General features: G+C 37.6%; 1 pseudogene and 1 gene segment (V, D, J or C); one reads left to right on the top strand and one right to left on the bottom strand.

The window, feature by feature from the left end:
• The first annotated feature begins 9,413 nt into the window (after positions 1–9,413).
• LOC311082992 (baculoviral IAP repeat-containing protein 2-like) lies at positions 9,414–11,543 on the top strand (annotated as a pseudogene). The gene is made up of 2 exons: positions 9,414–10,695; positions 11,224–11,543. The product of its transcript is annotated as a baculoviral IAP repeat-containing protein 2-like (transcript).
• A 4,916-nt stretch (positions 11,544–16,459) lies between these two features.
• LOC311080873 (immunoglobulin heavy constant mu-like) lies at positions 16,460–23,407 on the bottom strand. The segment is given in 4 exons: positions 22,926–23,407; positions 18,594–18,791; positions 18,174–18,491; positions 16,460–17,951 (listed from the first exon to the last, which is right to left on the bottom strand).
• Positions 23,408–23,887: the final 480 nt, after the last annotated feature.

Here is a 23,887-nt window from a genome sequence, read left to right as displayed (position 1 = left end):
GAATGTATGAAAAACATGAACAAATATTGCATAAAGAGAATTAAATGATGGTCCTTCTAGTATGAGAGTGTTTAAGACTAAACAAATCATATTTATTTTAGAACATCTTTCGGCTATGTCTACGAAACATTGACGTGAAAGATGAGTATTACACTTCAAACTCGTCTAACTATTACACTTATTTTGTTATTATTACACAGTTATTTTGTGTGTGTCACTAAACAGCATGGTTAAGCTAATGAATTACAGTTGATATGTGGTATTTTTACGTGAAAGGAGGGAAAGGAATATTTAACATATAAAAATAAAAATATTTTAACCTATAGTCAATTTCAATTGTTTGATAAATCATCTAACAATCAACAGTTATATGTGAAACAATTAGAGTTGGTGTAAATTAGTCGCATTAGAGCAGGATTCTTGTTTATATTGAACATTGTTATTGTACCGCATGTTTAACAACGGTATTGTTGTCGGCCTCATCAAAGTTCACACAGTTTTCACCGGAGCATACCGACTCTGAAACAAGACCAAGTATTAGCAAGTAACATTTTGGACACATTTGTTTTTAGGCATCTTTACATTTCTTCTGAAACACACTGTTTTGAAATTGTTTAACAATTTTTAACATCACTAGCGTAACACTTATTGTATTGTGGGGTGTGATTGTAATGTTTTGTATGGTGTGTTCTTTACACTTTCCCCCGGATATTTGTTTCCTACAGTTAGCTGTAATGTTAGTGAAGGTCTTCTCTTTGTTCATATACGACAGTATTCACATGAATTGACTTGATAAAATTATGGTTTAAACCATCATCTTCACGTGAGACATTTACATTATATTATTATACCGTCCTAGTTTTTAAATAGCTAAAATATTTTACATTTTAACCCTTTATGCGGATATAGAATGCCGCACAAGGCTCTCTGACATATCTTATCGTGTAAAACATCTATGTAGATCTAGATCTGTCACAAGCTGGCTCATAGCCTGTGGCAAAAATGAGGGGACACCAACAAGAAGTATAGGCCAATCAAAAAGGTTGTCTTTATTGTAAATCAAAACTATTAACTTTAAACAAAGAAAAGGAAATGAGGTGTGGGAATGTCATAATGTAAGGTGTATGTAAAATGCATGGATGCGTGAATCTGTGTGTGTACATGACTGAGTGGACAAACTAAGACATAACTATAAAGGAACAAACAAAACAGGATCATACCTGGAGGAGCAGAGAGAGAGAGAGAGTGGTTAGTGAAGCAGTTTAAATACCCTGAGCCCAGGTGGCTCCAATCACTAACGACCCTCCTCTGCCTGCAGGAGGAACCGCCCCTGCAAAGCAGAGGAGGGGCTGTGACACCCCCCTCCTTAAAATGAGGGTCCCACCCTCAGCCCAAAATTTGGCCCAACATATTTAAAACAATCCAAAATTCCCCAAAATGAAAATAAAGAAATACCAGTCCCAGCTCCTAGCAGTCACCCAGTGTCCCCTGGGTGACCATCCATCCCTCAAACTCAGCAGCCCTGGTACCTGGGGAGCAATTTAAGAGAAAGAGGTGCAGACAGCCAGCAGGGGCCAACAGTGAGAAGATACAAACTAGGTTAAAGGAGCACGGGACAGGGCATCAGCAATGATATTATCCTTACCGCTAATGTGTCTAATATCAAGGTTGAATGGTTGCAAGAACAAAGCCCAACGCATCAGTCGCTGGTTGGGGTTTTGCAGGGATTTAAGAAAAATGAGCGGGTTGTGGTCAGTGAACACAGTTAAAGAGGTCAAACCGGAACCAACATAGACTTCGAAGTGCTGTAAAGCCCAAATGAGTCCTAAAGCCTCCTTTTCAATTACAGAATAATTTTGCTGATACTTATTAAATTTCCGGGAGAAGAAACTGACTGGACACTCAACATTGTCATCATTTTCCTGGAGAAGCACAGCCCCAGCACCGATTTGACTGGCGTCTACCTGCAATTTGAAAGGTTTCCCAAAATTTGGTGCTGCCAACACGGGTGCCAAACACAAAAGAGCCTTAACTGCATCAAATGCCTCTTGACACTGGGTGGACCAGATAAATTCAGCCTTGGCCTTCAACAGATTGGTCAGTGGGGACACTACTACCGAAAAGTTTTTACAAAACGCACGGTAGTACCCCGCCATTCCCAGGAAGCGCATCAGTTCTTTCTTTGTTGAGGGCTGTGGAAACTGCTTCACAGCCTGAACCTTGGCTTCCACAGGACAAACAAAACCCTGACCAACAACTTTGCCTAGGTATGTGACTGTAGCTTTGGCAAACTCGCACTTTGCCAAATTGATAGTTAACCTGGCCCACACCAGTCTTTCGAACAGGGCTTGCACCCTCTGGACATGCTCCTCCCAGGAGTCCGAGTAGACGACCACGTCGTCCAAATAGACAGCACACCCTTCCAGACCCGAGACCACCCGATTCATCAGCCTCTGGAAGGTGGCTGGAGCATTCCGCAAGCCAAAAGGCATAACTGTATAAGAGAACAAACCAGATGGAGTTACAAAGGCAGCAATCTCACAAGCTCTTTTGGTAAGGGGTACTTGCCAATATCCCTTTAAAAGATCAAATTTTCTAACATACTTTGCTGACCCAACTTGATCAATACAGTCCTCCATCCTAGGAAGAGGGTAAAGGTCTGCTTTAGTAACATTATTTACTTTTCTATAATCAGTGCAGGGTCTGAAAGTGGAATCAGACTTTTTGACCAGAAGACAGGGTGAAGCCCAATTTGAACAACATGGCTCAGCAATACCATTGTCCAACATATACTGTACCTCTGTTTCCAATTTCAGTCTCTTCTCCTCAGATACACGATAAAATCTCTGTTTGATAGGCTTAGCATCTCCAATGTCTATATCATGCTTAATTAAGTGGGTTTGCGATGGGGTGTCAGAAAACAGAACAGGGTAGTTTCTAATAAGAGTTACCAATTCATCACGTTTCTCGGAGTCTAAATGATTTACCAAAACCCCAAGGTTTTGCAAAGTCTGGGAGTTCTTCAGCCGACCCTGCAAAACCTCATCCGAAAACATAACTACCTCTTCTTCTCCCCCCTCCACAAAGCTTAAGGCACAAGATTCAATGACTGGAGCAGCAGTCAAGGCTGACCTCACTGCTGGAGTGCCTTCAACTTTGCTTAGATCACGGGAATGATAACGTCTTAACAGGTTCACATGGCACAATTTAGAGGACTTCCTATGACCAGGGGTCTCAATAAGATAGTTCAAATCTGACACTTTGCGCAACACAGTAAAAGGACCACAGTATTTTGCCTAAAAAGGTGAACTTACAAGAGGCAAAAGAGCGAGTACACGATCACCGGGACTAAATTCACGCAGCTCAGCCTGTCTGTCATATCTCTGTTTCATTTTCTTTTGAGAACCTTCTAGTTTCTCTTTAGCCAGTTCACCAGCCCTATACAACTTCAACCTAAAACCATTTACATAGTCAATAAGGCTCCGAGGTGGTTCCTCAGGCAAACAACCATCCTGCAGCACTGCTAAAGGCCCACGCACTTTATGACCAAACACTAAGTCATTTGGGCTGAACCCTGTGCTTTCCTGTACTGCCTCACGAGCAGCTAGTAGCAGCCAAGGTAACCCCTCCTCCCAATCTGCAGACAGTTCTGTACAGTAAGCACGAAGCAAGGATTTCAACGTTTGATGAAAACGTTCCAAAGCTCCCTGGCTCTGGGCATGGAACGCAGTAGATTTGTTGTGTTTAACTTTAAGCTGTTTGAGAACCTGAGCAAATAAATGTGAGGTAAAGTTAGACCCCTGATCTGACTGGATGATTTTTGGAATCCCAAATGTTGAAATAAATTGAGTTAATGCTTTAACTACTGATTTAGAAGTTATAGTACGCAAAGAGAAAGCTGCCGGATATCTAGTTGCTTGACACATAACAGTTAATAAGTAGCTATGACCTGACTTGGACCGTGGTAAAGGCCCAACACAATCAATAATAAGATGCTCAAAAGGTTGCCCGATGGCTGGTATTGGATATAAAGGTGCTGGTTTTACAACCTGGTTTGGCTTGCTTGTGCGCTGACACGTATGACAAGTTTTAATAAACTGAGCTACATCCCGCTTTAAACGTGGCCAGAAAAAATAACGGAGTATGCGATCATAAGTTTTACGAACACCCATATGACCTGCCACATCATCATGTGAAGTTTGCAACACTTTATTTCGCAAAGTATTAGGTACAACTATTTGAAACACCGGTTCTCCTAAACCCTGACCACAGTGTGGAATCCATTTCCTGACCAACAGCCCATCAAGAAGAAAATAACACTGAGCACTATTCCTCACCACTGAATCAGGAACAACTCTATCAAACAGAACAACCAAAGTAGTATCAGCCTTTTGCTCAGCCACCAATGAATCTCTTGAACTAGTCAACTGTTCTGTCTGGAGTTTAACTGGCAACTCAAGATTTTCTGGCTTACTATCAACTTCCTTACGAGAGACAGAGCGAGTAACAGCACAAACTGGAAACACCTCAGGAGACACACTGCTGCAATCTGGAGATACACATTCACGGGGCACTGAAGGTTGCTTCTTAAAGATGTTTAATTTGCCATCTGCCCACACCTTACTACCGGCCAAGTCATTCCCCAAAATCATGTGGACTCCCTCTACTGGCAACTGGGGTCTAACCCCAACAGCTACATCACCCTCTACCAGACCACATTTTAGGGTAACTTCATGTAAAGGAGAAGAGAATGGAACTAAACCCATACCACGTACCATTACACAACTGCCAGTATCAGACCCCTTAGAGAACGGCAAAACAGATTCCAGAATAAAAGAATCCAAAGCTCCAGTGTCTCTTAAGATTTTAACTGGAACATGTTGGTTGCCATCTACCAGGGAAACTATACCATCTGAAATAAAGGCTGAAAAATCACAGTGGCAAGACTGAGAACCAAACTCAACTAGTGGCTGAAAAAACTCAACCTGGTGGTCAGAGACTGTAACAGGAGCTACCATCATAGCAGGTTTAACTTGACCTGACTTTTTTGATTTAAGTAGAGGACAATCTTTCTTCCAATGTCCTTCAACTAAACAGTAGCGACAGGTATTAACATTAACTGGTGCTTTAGGCCCTCCAGAACCAAACTTCTGCTGAGGCCTCTGGAAAAAAGCTCCAGAAAAAGGTGACCTACTATTCCTAGGAGTAAAGTTACTTGCATGGTGCATATCACTGTTTGACTCAAAATGACTTTTATGAGTTAGCCTGTACTCGTCTGCAAGGACTGCTGCATCACTTGGAGATTTAACTTTACGTTCATTAATGTATGTAGCAACCTGGTCAGATACAGAATTTTTGAACTGTTCTAACACAATCAAGTTTGACAGACCCTCAAAAGTGCTTACCTCAGATGCTGTACACCAACGATTAAATACAGAAGTCAAATCACGAACAAACTCAGAATAGGTTTGTGAATCTAACTTTTTCCTGTAACGAAAGCGTTGACGATATGCTTCCGGCACAAGCTCATAGACCTTCAGAACTGCTGATTTAACGTTATCATACACTTTACTGTCAGCTAGACTAAGTGCTGAAAAAGCCTCACGTGCTTTACCTGTAAGTACACATTGCAACAACATAGTCCTGTCCACATCTGACCAAGCTCTGGCTCCTGCAATACGCTCAAATAAAGTAAAGTATAAATCTGGATCTGACTCATCAAATTTAGGCAACAAACGAAGATTCTGTGAAACATCAAACTGTGGTACTCCTGGTCTATTTGCATTTCTCAATCGTGCTATCTCTAACTGCATTTGCAAAAGCTCCCTCTGCTGATCAAAAGTTAATGAAGGGCTAGACTGAAAACTTGCACCCTCACTACTAGCAGACTGACCCCAAAAAATACCCACTTCCTTAAGACCCTGCTTTAATCCAGCTTTAACAATCTCTTTAGGTTTCTTATCAATAATCTCAATCTGATAATGTTCAGCTATTTCAATTAACTGCTCCTTAGTACACAAATCTAGGGCTAATTCTGAAGGAGCCTGAACAAAACTACTCAGAAAGGAAGACATTTTCCTCAACCAATACAACTACTACAAATGCCCCCCAAAAAAAAAATGTTTATACAACTCACCCGCTGCCAGTCTGGGTTTTAAGGACAGGAGCCACACCCCACTATTCTCCAAAAACTACTAACTAACTGGCCCCTGGTCTTCGTGCAGTCACATGTGGTGGGGTTTTATGCACACAAAACCAGTGGAGTGGAAAAGACAACCAGAAACTAGTGGCCCCCCACATCCACGGAGGTGCTCCCGAGCCGATGTAGGGGAAAAAGGGAAAGGGAAGCTCTACCCACGTTCACAGCCACCTACAAAAAAAACACCACGAGCCTCCTATTGACACTCGCTGATAAGCCTCAACAGGAGAGGACTCCCACCTGAACAAAAAACCCAGAAAAGGCCCAGAGTGAATTGCTAACCAATTTTAGCTACAAAGCTAACTAAACAAAAGGAACACATGGCTCTCAACGCTCTCTCCAACAATATTGGCCCAACCAAAGCATCCCCTCAAAAACAATTTGGCAATCTAAACTAAACTGACAAAATTAACCCAAGTTAACTACAAAACAATAATCAAATAAGCCAAACTGCAAATAAACAAACGTATCAATGATAAAACAAACAAAACAAACAAAAATAAATAAATAAATAAATTAACCAACTATGACAAAATGTTAAAGTAAACTAAAGTACAATTAACTTTAACTTAAGGACGAGCCCCCATTTGTCACAAGCTGGCTCATAGCCTGTGGCAAAAATGAGGGGACACCAACAAGAAGTATAGGCCAATCAAAAAGGTTGTCTTTATTGTAAATCAAAACTATTAACTTTAAACAAAGAAAAGGAAATGAGGTGTGGGAATGTCATAATGTAAGGTGTATGTAAAATGCATGGATGCGTGAATCTGTGTGTGTACATGACTGAGTGGACAAACTAAGACATAACTATAAAGGAACAAACAAAACAGGATCATACCTGGAGGAGCAGAGAGAGAGAGAGAGTGGTTAGTGAAGCAGTTTAAATACCCTGAGCCCAGGTGGCTCCAATCACTAACGACCCTCCTCTGCCTGCAGGAGGAACCGCCCCTGCAAAGCAGAGGAGGGGCTGTGACACTATGTTTTAAAAAATACCGGGAAACAAAGACAAGGACGCATCTTTCTATAGCGACCCTTAAAATCTGTGCATACAACAAAACACATGTATGTGTACAATGATTTATCAGAAAATTACTTTTGTTTGAAGAAAACTTAAAATCAGCTGGTGCTTGATAACTATTGAAGCTATTAAACACCCCTGAATGCGATATTGATATCACGTTTTAATTTTAACTCAATACATTTGAATGCGCTAAAGGTCTATGAACTTTAACATCTTAATAGTTGGTAAAATGAACTTAAAGCCTAGGCTAAATGAAATACATCCTAACTACTTTCTACATGCTTGTTACAGATCTTATGGCGTACAATTCAGCCATGCATATGTTTAAAAATATATATGTATATTTATATATATAAATATTTTGGTGTAATTATAGACATCTCTCCAGTGGCATATGCATAACTTCTCCATGACGCTACTTCTGATTCAATGTGGCTTTAATCCTATACAGCTGTTTACGGCGTCATGATGACAACCCCTCCAGCGGGGCGGGGTGAGCTGTTGTCCTGATAAATATTTTAGGACTTCGCACACAACCCCGGTTTGCCGGTCTATCATTTTCTTCACTACTTCAATGTATACTCGAAAGTATAAAGTTGAAATAAAAATAAATAAATAAATAAATAAAAAATTACAAACATTTCTGTTGTGTTAATGTCTGAGCTCACAAAATAGTATTATAATAGTATACATAATAATAATATTTAGAATAATTAAAAATACTACATGATTTAAAAGATTAAATATTTCAGAGATCCTTGTAAAGAGTTGCGGAAAGTTTTCTGCATTTTAATTACTGTATTCCCGAGGTGGCAACCATTTCCATACCATGCCTGTGGATGCGCTGCGCCACGGACCACAGAGGCACATCGCGTCTCTGAAAAATGTGTGGTGATTTTTCAAATGATACAACTATTTGCCCGCTGTGTACAGAACAGAACAGAAGAAAGGACATTTTTTAGTGTTGAACAAAATTCGATTTTGTTCTTAGCATTGGTTCCTGCATCATAGAGGGAGGAAGCACACAGGCCCGGCTGCAGGATGAAATGACTGAGGGGGCATGTGAAATTGTTAAGGGGGCTTAACTTTATACCATCAATGAACAATACACACTGATAACTTGCTTAGTAAAAAAGATAAGCCAGCGTCATTTATTAGGCATATATTAACCCTTTCACGCTTAATTTTAATATTCTGACTCCCCATAGTGTGTTTTTTCAAGGCGACTGTTATTTTAGAACGTTCCCCCTTAATGTTTCCATGGCGACGCGTCATATTTGTCACGTGACACACCGCAGCCACAATAACACTGTTGACAGATGTATTGCTTTTATTTCCTTTTCACTTTTTATTCAAAATATTCACAAACTTGCTTACCATGTCATCAACTATCTGATATTCCGATTCTCAAAAATGTGTATGTGAGTGTGTTTGGTCATTTAAAAACCTTTATAAATAATCTTGATTTAATCTAATCTTGAAATGGCTGTTTCTTTGCGCCGCAGTTCAGAGAATCCTGTGAGTCATCAGTTTCTCCCGAAATACATGCAAGAAAGTGGCCGGTGAACTGTGAGAAGAATAGAGTAAACTTTATAGTTAACGTTACTTCCAATGTGTTTGTCTGATATATAACCCACGTCAGCAAATTATATTTGAATAGATTGTTATTGCTGCTTCCACAGACATCGGTGTGTATTTTATAAACTCCAAATGTATAGTTTTACTAGTGCTTATGCGTATTTAAATGTCTGAAACCTAAAACAAACATTGTGAGGTTGAAAACACTGCATAATTGTGATATATGACAGCGCTGAGCGCGTCCGTCTCTGGCTCAGCGCCAAACAACGCGCGAACGCACAGTTTGAATCTGGCAGTTATGTCGTCATTGAACATTCTAAATCCCATATGGGACCGTCACCGTACTCTCAGGGGCACAGAAATAAAAATCCCATATATGGGACTGGACCGCTCAAAAGGTTAAACATTTCATTTGTAACCATGAATACAAAAATGAAACTGAGGGGGCACAAATCAGATCTGAGGGGGCAATGCCCCCTTTTGCCCCCTCGTGGCGCCGGGCCTGGAAGCACATACCCCCTACGTCGACCTTCTATCTGTTCAGGAGTTCATTACATTTTTTTAATAAGACTATGTGTCTAGTCATGGATGACTAGTCACTAGTCATGGGATGTCCAGCAGAGAGAAGGACTTGAGTGGACACGCCCTGTGGTCACATTTTTATGTCTTCCTCCATCCTGTCGTCCTCTCACTCTGCCTTTTCCCCGCTTCGCAACGTAGCCATCCTACAGCCCTGCGACACCCGTAACATCGACCACCACGGCATCCGTTTCAGGCCAAACAGAGGAGCGGGTGGGTTACTTAAACCTGGATATGTCTCACCAGGATATGTCTCACCAGCGACCTCCAGCTTGTCACAATCCTGGCATGCATCGGGAACAGGAACGCCTTGACACCTTTCAGAATTGGACTCTTGGTACAGTAACTCCAGCCGAGCTTGCCAAAAGCGGTTTCTATTACCTTGGCCAGGGCGACAGAGTGGCTTGCTTCAGTTGTGGAGGCCAGCTTAGCAACTGGGAACCGGGAGATCGGGCAGTATCAGAGCACCAGAGGCATTACCCCAACTGCCGCTTCGTTCGAGGTGACCGTGCAGATAATGTACCTTTATCTGGCGGCGACCTTTCCGATGTATCTAACTCGGCAATGCAACAGTGTGATGAAAGGTTGCTCACATTTGTCTACTGGCCCTCAAGAATAACTGTTCGACCAGACTAATTGGCTAAGGCTGGTTTTTACTATGTTGGTCGTCGTGATGACGTGAAGTGCTTTTGTTGTGATGGTGGACTCAGATGTTGGGAGCCTGGTGATGATCCATGGGTAGAACATGCCAAGTGGTTTCCAAGATGTGAATACCTGTTGCAAGAAAAGGGCCAAGAGTTTGTTCATCAGATTCAAGCAAGATTTCCAAGACTATTTGAACAGCTATTGACTAATGGAGACAGCGACTCGAGAGAATTTGTTGATCCACCTGTTGTACACCTGGGTCCTGGAGAAGACCGTTCAGAAGATGCAGTGATGATGAACAATCCTGTGGTGAAGTCTGCTTTAGAGATGGGATTTGAGCGTGGCCTGGTGAAGCAAACTGTTCAGAGCAAAATTCTCCCAAGTGGAGAAAATTACAAAACCGTTCAAGAGTTGGTGTCTGATTTACTAAGTGCAGAAGATGAGAAGAGAGAGGAGGAGCGAGAGCTTCTTGCTGAGGAAATGGCATCAGATGGTTTTACTTTTCTTAAGAAACATCATCTTGTCATGTCACAGCAGCTAAAAAGTGTGCAGAGCTTAATGGTCCATCTTCTAGAGGAGAACGTCATCTCACAGAAAGAGTATGACATTATTCGTAACTGTGCTACAGTCAAGCAGCAGACAGGGCAGCTCATTGAGTTAGTCCTAGTCTCGCGTAGCCAGACCTTCAGACTGACGGCTGAAGGTCTGGAATTCATAGCAGCTTTCTTTGGCCAAGGCCCGCCCATAAGGCCGTTTGACCGACATGTCAAACAACCAATTACAGTTCGTTTAGTTCAGCGTCACGTTTCGGGCGTGGAAATGTCCCCACAACAACAGACCGGCGTGCAACAAGTCAGTCAGGATAGAAAATCAAAGAAGGAGAAGAAAACAAGCAGTAAGTCATTGATCTGTTCGTGCACGTGTACTTTTGAGAATCCTACATTTAGCTGATCTTGATAAATGCTCATTGTCACTCATGTAAACACAACAGTTTTTCTTCCGCAATCACACGTCTGCGCTTTGTTTCCCGGCTGACCGAAAATAAACGCGACACTCGCGCCCCCCCGGAAATCCGATAAAATTCAACCAATCAGATGACGACTTCGACATTCCTGAAGTGTTTCCAGTTAAGTGTACCATATGCATCAGACGTTTAGCCAACGTTCCGTGGGCGTGACGTCTGAGGCTGAGACTAAGTTAGTCCTGTCGAAAGGAAATGCAGCAGCAGAGGTCTTCCGCAACTGGATCAAGAAGAATGATGTCTGCCTGCTGAGAGAACTGATGGCCCAGACCAATGAAGCTGCATCACCGAGTCAAGATCTTTCAGACTTGCCTATGGAGGAACAGTTAAGAAGACTTCAAGAGGAGCGCACATGCAAAGTTTGCATGGATAAGGAAGTGAACATTGTCTTCATCCCCTGTGGTCACCTAGTTGTGTGCAAAGAATGTGCGCCTTCTCTGCGCAAGTGTCCCATATGTAGAGGCTTGGTCAAAGGCGCTGTCCGTACTTTCCTATCATAAAGTGAAGATATTTATCATCCAAGTAACAACAGTTTTTGGATGTGCAAATTTACACCAACTCTAATTGTTTCACATATAATGTGACATGTAAAATGTCAGTTCAAACGCTAAAACTGATCACTAGTGGTTTTTCTGTATTTGTTTTAAATGGCTCATGATGATGCATTTACTTTTAACCAAGTTGACCTCTAGAATTTAGGTTTTACCAAAGTGTGGAACTTTGTTTAACAGCCTCGAGCTTGGATGAATATGCCTCTCTCAGTGCAATAGTCAGATGTGATTCTGTTGTAATAGTTTAAGTGTAAAACAGCATGCACTTTGTGTAATTCATAGAGTGAAAGTTGCACTAAATGAAGTATCAATTTAGTCAAACAGAAAGACTATCACTTAAATTCTTAATTGTCATTTATTTCTATAGACAGCTCTCAATGAAAAGTCTTCACCTAAAACATACAGTCCAACATACAAAATGTAAAACAGGGTCATCATTTGCATGCTTTTGTGAATTTATAATAAACTATGGTTTTCAAGCCTCTTTTCTTAGAGGTTTGGGTCTTTTGAATCTTACATGGATGTTTTGGACACGTGTGATTCTGTATAAAGTTGTTGATTTAAGCACAACTATTTACACACATGCAAGTATGAGAATAACTAATATACTGTAGATTGTGGACATTCCATTATCTGTTTATTCGGGATTAATGTACATCCTTACCTCCTTAGCTCATATGTTTCTTTAATTTGTGGAGGATGTTGAAGTGTTAGTTAAAAAAAAAAGGTATTAGTTAATAACAAACAAACACAACTTTAAAGCAACATGGAACCATACTATTAATACATAAAATATGGTATAATTACAGTTTGAAAATGACTTCCATAAAATATTTTCTTTTAGTAAAGTGGAGCATCCAACACAAAGTTCTGCGTTTGTGGGTATAATCTCACAAAGATTACATCAATATTACTTTTCTCGAACACAACATGTATGGACTATGTTTCGTTATCTAGGCATAACACATCAAACAATATTAGGCTAGAAAGATCTAATACCGGATTAATAACTAAATTAAATTAAATGTACAAAAATTTAAAATGTTGTTTTGATTAAGCCTTTTTACCAAGATTTAAATCTGTAGCTATACCTCAGCACATGTGTATTTGCTTTGGCGAAGTTTTTAGGTGGGCGGAGACTTGGGTTCACAGACCGATTTCTCAATCATGTTTTGCTTTCCGAGCACATGGATGCTTTGCGGGACAGTGAAAGATATATATTTTAGCTAAGAACTAAACAAAAGTTTATAGTGAATTGTAATGTTAAAAAGTTTTGCTTAAAAACTATTCGTTTTATGTATTTTTAGCGGTTGTTGTTTGATGCGGATGCCATGCTGTGGGAGGGATGGGGAAATCACCCCGTGAGTGACGTCATTTTTAGGGACATCCTTAAATCGAGATTGACCTCTCAGCTTTGAGAGGGGGTGTGGTCTGTGCCCGTCTTGGACCGCTCATGTATATGTCATTTCGGCTCGGACTCTGAAGTGACCAGTCGTGTTTTCTGTTTGGGAGGTGAAAAGGGGCTGTTGGGTTTTCCCACGGGACACCTGTTGTGGGAGGGGGTAGGGGCGGGGTTTGCGTGGGTCTCTGTGCAGCCCTCACAGAGTGTCAATCCTGACAAATCTCTGGAGTGAGTGGACATTCTTTTACACTGCTCCAGCACAAGGAAACACTTTAAACTCTGAGTCTTTAACAATTGGTTATGTAAAAACGTAAGGCTTTTTAAACTAGTTTGTGTTTTATGTAAAAGTTTTACAAATACTGTATGGAAGTTAGATCTTTTTTTGTAAATGAAAAAACTCTCTTAAGTTGTTTTTACTTTTCTGTATATGACTGAACGTTGTATTTTTAATGTTTCAACATCTTAAAATAACACTAACTCATTTTTTAATAACTCTTTTTAGAGAAAATGCAATTTTAACTTATTTCACTGTTGTTTTAACGTTTAATATGTAATGAGTGTAATTAATGCACTTCTTTAATGAAAACACTGTGATGTCACGTCACATCTGTGTCATCTGGAGGCCTCCAATGAGACATAAGTAAAAAGATCTAATACTGAATTAATAACTAAATTAAATAAAACGTACAAAATTTAAAACATTGTTTTGATTAAGTATTTTTTACCAACATAGACTTGGGTTCACAGACCGGATTTCACATTCATGTAATCCTTTCCGTGCGCATGGATGCTTTGTGGACAGTGAAAGATATATTTTAGCTAAGAACTAAACAAAAGTTTAGTGTGATTTGTAATGTTAAAAAGTTTTGCTTAAAAACTATTCGTTTTACGTATTTTTTAACTGATGTTGTTCGATATGTTAAATGCTCACGTTTGAAACATTGTTTAAAAACATAATTTATGAGATTTATACTTATGTCTCATTTACTTATGTCTCATATCTTTAAAAGTTGTTCGTGAAAGACATTCTATAACTTGTTTTAAATGATTTAACATTGACTTTTTTGTTTTTAACAGGGTTTAAATTCTGTATACGTAAGAAGACATTCTTGTCTACATTTTTCTGATAGGCCTAGCGTTTTAAATACTAGCCTATACACCTTTGTATTTTAAAGGTCTGTGTCATTTTATTAAAGTTAAAGTTATTTTATTATTAAAGTTGTATGTGAAAGTGTTACATGTGTGTGTGGAAAATGTTTGCCTACGGCTTATGTTTCATGGTTTTAAAGTTAAAAGTACATAGTTTTGAACAGATTCATTATTTTTTACTTCAAAACGCATTCTCAAACAATGATCGATTTCTCCATTGGGTGAGTTGGATTATCTTATCAAAGAGTGAATAAATCAGTAAGTTAGTGAATATAACTTAACTAAAACATGAATTAACTTTAAACTTTAAACAACTATTATTTTTTATAAATGTTATTTAGTGTTAGGGGGGCTGAGACTTGGGTTTACACATGATCTATACTCATTCATGCGTCTACCTATGATGAGTGATGTATCAAATGGAACTTGTTTTAAAATGATTGCACATTATTTTTTGTTGATGTTGTTTTGAACGGTTTTCTAAATCTGTATGTTAAGGACCACATTCTAACTTTTTTCAGATAACGTCGTAAAACGTACGAATACTAAACCATTGCATTTTAACTTTATACATATATTGTTTTTAAAGAGAACATTGTTTTGATTATTGGATTTTTTACCAACGCAGACTTGGCTTCACAGATCGGATTTCACATTCATGTTATGCTTTCCGTGCGCATGGATGTTTTGTGGACAGTGAAGGATATATTTTAGCTAAGAACTAAACAAAAGTTTATAGTGAATTGTAATGTTAAAAAGTTTTGCTTAAAAACTATTCGTTTTACGTATTTTTTAACTGATGTTGTTCGATATGTTAAATGCTCACGTTTGAAACATTGTTCAGATAACATTGTAAACGTACGAATACTAAACCGTTGTATTTTAACTTTATACATAGGCTACATTGTTTTTAAAAAAGTTTTTAAATGATTGTGGAAAACAAAACTCTTCTTTAATTAAAAACAACTCACTGATCTGCTACCCGATACATAGTTGACTTGGGAGGGGGTCTTGATGTGGGAGGGGTCTAGGGGTGGGAGGTGTCTAGGGGTGGGAGGGGTCTAGGGTGGGAGTGGTCTACCTGTGGCTACTGGGCAGATGTCACAGAGGTCAGTCTAACTTTTGGGGTGTAACCGTGTGGATGTGTTTCATTGAGCTCCTCACGAAACTTTGTAACTTTTGGAAATAAAATCTCTAAACCTATGGATCCGGATATACCCTTAATGTTGGATAAACCTTTGGTCTTGGAAATACCTTTTGGATATACATTTCGGATATACATTTCATGTGGAATATAACTTTGGAGATAATAAGAGTTTTTGGTTCTCATTCAACAAATGGTATGTAAAAAGCGTAAGACTTTTTAACAATGTTTTTAAACTAGTTTGTGTTTTATGTAACAGTTTTACAAATTGGTTACAGTTACAATTATGTAACAGTTTGGATGGATGCACTTACTTTTCTGTAAATTATTGATTTTTTAACATCTTGAAATAGCACTAACTCATTTTTAAATAACTCTTTTTAGAGAAAAATGATCTTTTTGTAAATGAAAAAAAGTTGTTTTAATGTTTTAACATCTTGAAATAACACTAACTCATTTTTTAATAACTCTTTTTAGAGAAAAATGATCTTTTTGTAAATGAAAAAAGTTGTTTTAATGTTTTAACATCTTGAAATAGCACTAACTCATTTTTAAATAACTATTTTTAGAGAAAAATGATCTTTTTGTAAATGAAAAAAGTTGTTTTAATGTTTTAACATCTTGAAATAACACTAACTCATTTTTTAATAACTCTTTTTAGAGAAAAATGATCTTTTTGTAAATGAAAAAAGTTGTTTTAATGTTTTAACATCTTGAAATAACACTAACTCATTTTTTAATAACTCTTTTTAGAGAAAAATGATATTTCTGTAAATGAAAAAAGTTGTTTTAATGTTTTAACATCTTGAAATAGCACTAACTCATTTTTAAATAACTGTTTTTAGAGAAAAATGATCTTTTTGTAAATGAAAAAAAGTTGTTTTAATGTTTTAACATCTTGAAATAGCACTAACTCATTTTTAAATAACTCTTTTTAGAGAAAAATAATATTTTTGTAAATGAAAAAAAGTTGTTTTAATGTTTTAACATCTTGAAATAACACTAACTCATTTTTTAATAACTCTTTTTAGAGAAAAATGATCTTTTTGTAAATGAAAAAAGTTGTTTTAATGTTTTAACATCTTGAAATAACACTAACTCATTTTTAATAACTCTTTTAGAGAAAAAATGCAATTTTAACTTATTTCATTAATGTTTTAAAAGTGATGGACACTATGGACACTAATAATGAAATTACATCTGTCTTCTTTAATAAATAAAAAACACTGATCTCATCTCTGATTATGTCTTTATTGTAAATTTCTTAAAAAGTTTTAATATACATTGTCATAATGTTATTTGTTAAACAATATGATGTTTAAACATTATTGTAACCGGATAAATCTTTGGAGATAATAAGACTTTTGTTCTTCTTTCAACAAGTGAAATTGTAAAAACGTAAGTCAGTTTTTAAAATGTACGCATGTGTTTATGCGTTTGATGTGTTTTAATATTTGTTTAATGTCTTAAAATAACACTAACTCATTTTTAATAACTCTTTTAGAGAAAAATCCAATTTTAACTTTTTCATTAATGTTTTAACATTTTACAAATAATGTGTGAAAGTTAAATGTTTATGGATCAATATTTTAAAAAAATATCTTTTTGTAATGAAAAACTCTCTTAACTTGTTATACTTTTCTGTAAATGACTGAACATTGATTTTTCAATGTTTTAATACTAACACATTTTGATATCTTTAAGAAAATATAATTTAAACTTTAAACAACGTTTTATACACCTTTAAACACTATGTAATTGTGAAAGTACAACTTTTCTTCAAATGTATTAGAAAATAGAACTATTTGCATGATATAATTTTAATACATGTTGTTTTAGATGTTTTAATGTGGATCGTGGGAAAATTTTCCCACGGTCACATGACTTGTTCAGAAGTGGGGTGGGGTGGGGGTGTTTGTAGGGAAGGGTACCGTGGGAAAATTCCCACGGTCACGTGACCTGTCCGGAGGTGGGAGGGATGGGGTAGAAGGGGGCGGGGCAAGCGTGGGAATATTCCCACGGTCAAAAAGGGGGCGGGGCTTAAGGGCAATAAATCACTCAAAGTGACATATAGTGCCCTATATTCTCTCTCTCTACTGAGACTGTGTTTTTGTGTGACCATATATATTTGTATGCTATAATAAATTAAACGTATAGTTTTGACTGTATTTGGCTTTGATGTTTGACCCTTGCAGAACATTGATGCAGATAAATGCACAAAAACAACATCAAAGATTTATGATCTGACCAGACAACAACAGGACAGAAGCTCTGGAGAGCGTACAAGTGAACAACAGATACACATCATGATATTTAGTAGAGTTGCAACAAACTGGATATTCTGGCTGTTTACTTTTGCTTGCTGAAACTTGTAATGGAGGTCCTGTATCTCCCATGTTGGCGTGTTTGACTGCGCAGGTGAAGGTGGTTCGGGGATCTTCATACTCTTCTTTCTTCATTGTCAGAATACTGAGAACAGACATGGAGTTCTTTTGGTGGATGTGAGCGCTGGTTGATCCCTCTATGTAAGGCTCCTCTCTATTCACTCTCCACATGATATGAACATCGGCAAGTTTAGAGCCGGTGACCTCACACACCAGAGAGACCGTGTCTGTGTAAATCAAATCAGGTCTGTAAATGACAACACTGGGTGTCTGTCCATCTGAAATGGAGAGAGTCATAAAGATTCACACAAAAAAATCAAACAGAATATCAAACTATACTGAATAACAAGAATTTGACAAGCTAGCTTTTTACAGTGTGTCTAAGCATTTCAAATGTGCTTGCATATTATTATTTTTTTCATACAATAAAACGGTGTTCAACCTTTCATCATCTATGAATGCATATAGAGCCACAACATTGATTATTTGGATTGAATTACCTCCTTTATCAAAATGAATCTCCTTCTTGATGTCTCTGTTATTATTTGTGTCACGAATACTGCAGGTGACCATTTCACCATCAAACCATGTCTTTGTATCAACGATGATGTTGTGGATTCTTATAAACTGTGAAATGTCTTGAGAAAAGTTTATATTTCCTGTTACACTGCTTACAGGTTCATTCTTCACTGTGCACAACACTGAAGCTTCTTGCACTGTATTTTCTTCATCTCCAGAAACAACAGCTTCCAAGACAACTTTATTATTGACAAATAATTCTCTCACAATTGGTGGCTTCAGTGTCAGTGTAAGTTTAGCTGTTAAAGAGTAAGAAAATGAATATGATTTAATGTGTAAATGTGGATTTATAGAAGTAAGTGTATGAACTAGAGAGAGCACACCAACATTAGATGACTTACTGTTGAAATTCTTCTTCACACTAATCAGTTTCCCCTGGTGTGTGACCTCGCAGGTGTAGTGTGTAGATTCACTCCATGTCTCAGTGCTGACTTTATGTCTCGGGCTGTGGATATCTTTTACTCTCCATTGTACAGTGAGGTTCTTGGGGTAGAAACCCTCAATAACACACATGACAAACTGTGGACTTTGTGAATTCCCTGAAATTAAAACAAATATATATATACAATGTTGAAAACATCTGAAGTTTTGCAACAACAACTGTTATTGTCTGTCATGACCTTTTCTGAATGGTTGTCTAACTGTGCCCATGTGCTATACTAGTTATTGCTTTGATTTAATTTCTCTTAAACTTTCAGACGACTGACTTGAAATGACTTGTCTCCAGTTTTTACTGTAGGGTTCTGGATGAAATCAGTCAGGTCATATCCAGTCTTATCCATTCATTTGAAATTAAGAAAATTGGCAAGTGCAGCTAGCCTGGATGCCAGCCGAACTTAGCCCCGCCCACAAAATTTTTAGGTCAGGAAGTTCGGTCTGGACTCAATCCGTTGAGGAGCTATTATGCCAGAACAAAAATTGTTCGAGCCAATCAAATTGTCAGGGCGGGCTTTATACACTCTCAGAAAATAAAGTACATAAATGTACCTTTAGGGGTACAATGGCTTGTCACTGGGGCTGTACCCTCAAGGGTACAATATTGTACCCTTGGCATAGGGTACATATTTGTACCCTTGTGATTTGTACCTTAAGAGACCAGTCTTGTACCTGTGGTGACAATTTTGTACCTTTATTTAACAGTACAAAAATGGACCCTTCAAAAATGGTACAAAATTGGCTTTGACAGGGTACAATCGTTGACTATAATGAGATATATATTACACACACGCAGAAGTAAAATAAAAATGTACTAAATACTTTTCATTTTCACATTTTCCAACATTTAATTTTAAACTTAATGTCTAGCTGTGACATATAAATTATTATCATCTGAGTAAGTGTCATTTGCCTGAAAGTCCATTTCATGTCCTTTCATCTCGACGCCGGTTAGTTCTATGCCTGCTTCTGATATTTTCTGAAGGACCTCCTCGGTTGAAAGCCCTGTAAGAACCATGAGTAACCGTGCTATGACTTCTTCTCCACCGATGGCCAAAAGAAAGAAAGGCCGCGAACTGGACGTTCTTTTAAATTGAGATTCAAGCAGCCAATCAGGGCTGGCTCTACATACAGTACACTCTCAGAAAATAAAGTACATAATTGTACCTTTAGGGGTACAATGGCTTGTCACTGGGGCTGTACCCTCAAGGGTACAATATTGTACCTTAACCTTTAAAAGAAACGGTACATATATGTAACTTTTAATGCTTTTTGATCCTCAAAAAGTTACATATGATCAAGGAGATACATACCTTGAGGTCCAACAGCAAACACTCCAGTGTTAATTGAACTCTCCTGGGAGTTTATATGACTCCAGACTCAAGAGTGTTAAAGTTAATGATATAATTAAGTGATTCATTGAGTGATGATTGAGCATTATTGAAGACACCTGATGTTAACAAGCAGAATCACTGAAGGAGAAAATATATTTTTTAAGATGCCATTATGGTGATCAGTGTTTGCTTTAGTTGGGCTCTTGGCCCTTAAATCATTAACTTTAGATTTTGTTTGGCTGTTGTATCTGAGTTATAACTGCCAGATGAACAGAGAGAAAAGTTGATCAGGTGGTGCTGGTTATGTTTTGACATCATCATAATTTGACCTGAATCACTGAATTCATTTAAAGTCTAATCTCAGACTTAGGCTACGTTTACACGTGGATGGCTATTTTCATAAACGGACATTTCACCCCTCTTCGTTTTCAAAAATAACATTGTGCACACGAACCCATGTATGTGCTGTCAAGAGCATGCCAAACCTGTAGGTGGCAGTGTAACGAGAAGCTCAAGCCCACCTTAGCCAATCAGAATCCCGAAAATAGTCACATTCTGTGACGTCGCTGCCTAAAACTCTGTTTTTCTCAGTTTACATGCAAACGGGCAAACGAAGATTTTCAAAATCTCCACATGGCCGGAGTTTTTAGAAAGAATCGGTTTCATTGGCGAATCCTCCGTTTGTGTGTAAACGAAGGGCGCAAACGAAGAGAAATGTCTCCGTTTTTCAAAATAACCATGTACGTGTAAACGGGGCCTTAAATGCTTATTGTTGAGTACGGCATCACTGTGATTCTACAGCAAAAAAAATTAAGCATTTTCAATATAATCTAAATATTCGTAAAAGTTGTTCTGATCAAAAGACTTTGAAAAGTCCTTTATGTAGACACACTGACATCAATAATCAGCCTGTGAATCTCAACAATGGTGACAATAATAAAGCATGTTGCAGTGGCTGCCACCAATCAAAACTCATTCATGGCTCCCATCATGCATTGCGGTATGAATAAATTATGATCTGAATTGTCTATGTTATTTCCTTTCCCTAATTGAATATTCTTTTTGTCACCATTGTTGAGATTCATAGACTGAATCTTGATGTCTGTGTGTGCCTAAAAGAAAGATTTGTTTTATCAGAACAACATTTAAGAAATCCTTTAGATTATTTCAAAACTTCTGGATCTTATGCTGTAGAATCACAGTGATGCTGTGATCAACAATAAACATTTAAGTCTGAGATTAGACTTTAAATGAGTTCAGTGATTCAGGCAATTTATGATTATGTTAAATCATAACCAACACCACCTGATCAACTTTGCTCTTTGTTCATCTGAGAGTTATAACTCAGATACAACAACCAAGCAAAATCTAATGTTAACAGTTTAAGGGTCAAGAGCCCAACTCAAGCAAACACTGATCACTATAACGGTGTCTTAAAAAATGATATTTTCTCCTTCAGTGATTCTGCTTGTTAACATCAGGTGTCTTCAATAATGGTCAATCATCACTCAATGAATCACTTAATTATATCATTAACTTTAACAATCTTGATTGTTAATTTAACATTCATATTTTAACACTTTAACACTCTTGTGTCTGGAGCCAAATAAACTCCCAGAGAGTTCATTTAACACTGGAGTTTTTGCTGTGTTTAATATTTATCAGTATTTAATATCAGTAAATTGACTTACAAAAATTGTATTTCCTTTATTTCAAGGATACTCAAATATAGTGATGTTAAAATATACCTTTAACATTATATAAAATATGATTAAGGTATCATTAAAACCTTAAAAAAAAAAATTAAAAAAAAAAATTACTTAGCAGAGGCTGTCTTTTGATATTGTACCGTAACCTTTAAAAGAAACGGTATATATTTGTACCTTTTAATGCTTGGGGACATATATGTACCTTGGGGGACAGAAATGGACTCCTGCTGTACCCCTATTTCTGACAGTGTACGATGATGGACAGATGAGCAACGTAACGTAATCATCCACGTCACCAACGAGCGCTTGGGTTGAATTCGTTTACAACAAAGATGACTGCCGCTGGAGAATTGAGATTTCACGAGTTCACACTTACAAATAAATCATATAGAATAAATGCATATTTGGTGTGCTGTCCGAGGAGAGGCTCTGGGCGTGAGAGTGAGTGGAGGGATGCTGAAAACTGTCAAGGAATGTTAGGTGAGTTAACTGAGTGAATAAATATATGCTTCCTCTCATGCTGACAGTGTAGACCGTAGACGGCAATTGTTTGATGACAAGTTGATTGGATTGATTATTTGAACGTACTCCTCCCGAACTTTGTTTATGAAACATCATGTGTTGATTCCGCCATCTCGTCTGTTATAGAAGATATCGACAGCGCATTCATTTTAAAAGAGGAACAGAGAACCGCGATCAAGGCATTTGTCGATCGGAAACATGAATGAAGAACATACGTCACTTGCTCCGTTGCTCTGATTGGTTGTAGGTCTATCCAATTGAGTGCAGAGGCATTTTCTTTCCTGTTTCGGTTGAAACACGCCCCATAATCACAGCCCAATGGAGCAGTATCAGACTCACATTCTGACTAGAATCTGAGTATGACAACGTCAGGCTAAAGTGCAGCCATAAGAAACCAACGGCCACGGTTAGGATTTCATTAAACAATACATTAAATTTCGTTTTGTTTTTCACCAAACTCTATTGTATACCCCAGAACACTTGAATTTATGATACGTGTCGTACGGGACCATTCTGTGATGCTTTTGCGCCTTTTTAAAAAAGCTTAATGCTGGTCGCTATTCACTGCCAGAAAATGATCCTTTTGTGGAAAAAGGATAAAAAAAAGGGTATGCAGCATTCAAGTCAATAAAATGTAAATAAAAAGAACATTCGAATAATGAACAACACTTGCCTTGACCTCGCTCAATATTGATGGAAAACAAGCAAAAGATGAAGCCGAGGACTTTTAGAGGACCTGTCATTTTGAGCTCAATTCACAAGTGTCTTTTTTGGTCTTTGCCTCTGAAACTCTTCGATATGCGAGTTGATAAAACAAGTTAATCATTTACCAAAGTCAAAAATACGTCTTTTTACACCAGACCTCTCGGTGCACAGACAATATTTCATGTAAATTAAAAATCTGCCATTGCAAAACATGTCGTTTAGAAAATGTATCTAGCCTATCTATTGAACTGGTAAAAACTGAGAGGTAGAAAAAAGTTTGATACAAAGTATTATATAAAAAGAAAAAAAAAGAAAAGAAAATAAGCTTAAACAGAAAAAAAAAAAGAAAAAAAAAAGAACTAAAGTTGCTGTTGTCTCCTAGATGGTCCTCCTCATCTCACACTGAATTAAAAATAAATATATAAACATGATTGCCATTTATTGGACTTTGGACTTTTGGTAAACACTGAAAATGTTAAACTCAAAGGTCTTTCACTTTATTTGCAAATGGTTGTTATGTCCTAACTAAGTTTTGCCAGCTTTGAATCAAAGGTTGGCAATGTTAATTAGTCAAAGGTTGGCAATTAGTTAATGATAATCTTGTTTTCCTAAATGTGTAGGAAAATATTATTTGTTTGATCAATAACTTGAGTAACAGAGTTGAGCTTCATGAATTTAGTTATAAAATAGTGGAGTAAAAGTAGTGAGATTATTTCCTTGTCCTCATGTCATGCTGCAGAAAGTGTCCATGATTTCACTTCTTGATTTTCACAAATTTGTTATCCTCAAAATAAATGTCACTGGTAAAACATGTACTATACTAAAATACTCAAGACATGTTTTTTTTTCTTTGAGAAATTCATTTTATGAATTTAGATCATGCGGAGTGCAATGAGTTTACAACAGTACAAATAGAAAATAGTACATAAT

This window comes from Abramis brama (genome assembly GCF_963993115.1).
Source record: "Abramis brama genome assembly, chromosome: 1".
NCBI lineage: Eukaryota > Metazoa > Chordata > Actinopteri > Cypriniformes > Leuciscidae > Abramis > Abramis brama.
Note: the sequence above shows the minus strand (reverse complement) of the source record. Positions and strands in the feature narration are given on the sequence as shown.